The sequence below is a fragment of the Penaeus japonicus genome, unplaced genomic scaffold (assembly GCF_977035675.1).
Source record: "Penaeus japonicus unplaced genomic scaffold, GWHDUDI00000001_assembly GWHDUDI00000032, whole genome shotgun sequence".
NCBI lineage: Eukaryota > Metazoa > Arthropoda > Malacostraca > Decapoda > Penaeidae > Penaeus > Penaeus japonicus.
In genome coordinates this window covers 29,010,761-29,013,260 of record NW_028234434.1, presented here as the reverse complement: position 1 = coordinate 29,013,260, position 2,500 = coordinate 29,010,761, and positions in this window count along the sequence as shown.

Below are 2,500 nucleotides of genomic sequence, written 5' to 3'. Positions count from 1 at the left end.
ATGTCAGCTGCTTCAGGTTTACCAACCGTTCCAAAGTTAACATGTTTCAGATGAATGGCACTGTCCAAACGACAAATTCATAAGAGAAACTACAATCATAAGTAGCATTAACAAAAGATAGTACAATTTTGGTATGAATCAGTCGTTGTACTTGTTCCTAGTTAAAGAATTGACAACCATTTCACGAACGCGCCGTTGGTAATTCACTCTACGCTCGATCAAAACAAACGGGATGAGAGGGATCGTGTGTTTATGGATAGATCTTCCTTATTTTGTCTCTGTATATACTGTACATATATGCATATCTTTAATATATCATACATATAGATTTAATGTATACATATTTCATATAATTATATACTTTAACTTTACGTTCCTGACTACTTTTACCATTCATTTAACTTCACTCTCCTTCGAAAAGTCCGCCAAAAGGTAAACAAACTCAAAATCAGCAGAGAATCCATGTTTTCCTAAAAGGGTTTGTAATCCAAGTCTAGGACAATGATGCCTAATATATCCAATATAGATATTACTTTCCAAACGTAGTATGCTCATATGAAGTATTGGTAAGAAAAAGTACAGTAAAAATATAATTTTTTTTCACCCATGTAACTATCGTGACAAGCCTACCCCCTTGTCACGGAGTTTCCACGATTGTTCCAATACTTTCCACGCTTTTGCCACGACTTTGCCACGCTTTTGACACGAACCCGCGCTTTTAGAATACTAAACGCGGCATGTTCATGTCATGTACACGGCGCGCTTAGGGACTTAGAATACGGCTGTCAGGACCATGAAAACGCTGTGATTGCCCATCGATTCAAGTGTGGCTCTCATTGGCTTGTCACCTATAGAAGAACTAAACATCCTAAAACTGTTTTTCGGTAGATGGCTCTTTTTTTTAAATAAGTGCATTTTATGTAAAACAAAAAGACATCAGTCGATTGTTTACCAGTACAGGATGGAGGTCGAATAACCTGATCCGTAACGTGACTAACTATAAACCCAGATTGAATATTACCTAGATGAATTACGGGTAATATTCACTATACATGAACAGTAGAGGGTAAGGAAAATATGGTATTTAGTAACGTGGCGTAATTCGGAAAATTTCCAAAATTATTTAACAAAAATGTTCTTTCAGTACTTAGCTTTTATCTTCGTGATCATATCCACCGTGTTTCACTTCTTTGCTTTAAATAGATCGAAATACAGCCGGTTAGATAAACACTCCGATGGACTGGTTAAACGAAACACATTCGTCGACTGTCTGACCAACTCTTTGTTGTTAAAAAATGTAAACATTGCCTCGGTAACGTCAGAGGCATATACCTTATAAATACGTCAATATATAGATATGAGTAAATAGACAACATATAAGAAGGCACAAATATAATACAAAATGCGTAATATGAAAAAAAATATATATATATAATATATAAATATATGTATATATATGTATATATATATATATTATATATAAAAGCTAATATGAATAAGATTCAAAAACGAACAATGTAAGACGTTTCCCTTAACGTCTAAAATAAAACCAAAGAAAAATTGAGACTAAAAGTTTATACAATGGTAAAGATTACCAGTACCAGTATAAATCCATTCAGTAAAAGGTCTCGTAAAAGATAAGATAATAGAAATAATTATAGAAAACTTCAATTGAAAGAGGTACTATAGCAAAATAATAAAAAATATAAAACGAAAGGATATAAAAAAAGACAGGCAACGTCCAGTCTTCCAGCAAGGGCAGCCAGAGAGAGCAGGGAGCGTGTTCGTTCGCCCCCGCGAGAGCGAGAGATTAAGCCTCTGGCCACCTAAGACCTAGCCTCACCTAACCTGACACAACATAATACAACATGCCATAACATAACATAAGGATAAGGATAAGCCAGATTTGCGGAGCAGATGCTACGCCGGGCTTGTGTGCGCTGAGGCGAGCCCGCCTGTGCCAGCGTGTGCTGACTCGTGAGAGAATGTGCCAACGAGTGTTGACTCGGTCCTTCCTTACCCAACGCAGTGCCCAGCTACGTCAGTAACCGTCAGGTGACAGTGGAAGCTCACGAGCTTGGACGGGGCTCGATCTGCCGACCACGGGGATGTGAAGTCGACACGCTACCAATGAGCTAACCAGACGGCTATAACATAACATAATCTTACAGAGCACAACATAGAATAACATAACACAAGATAACATAATATAACACGAAGTAACACAAAACAACATAATCTAGCCTTCAGCTGCAAAACGACGAATGGGACGAGGCCCAGCATCTACTTTGTTTTTGTACATTTGCTGTTGAACGTATTTGAGGGAAAATGCTTGTCAGCTTCAATACATTTGCAGTCAGATTCTAACTCTGGAAGACGGAGGATTCTTCGAACAGAATCCCCTGGGATGTTCGAGGCACTGTACTAGACGTGTGCCAATTGAACGCGGTTAGTATATTTCACTTGATTCCTGTTCAAACCTTAAGGAGCATCTTTTAGA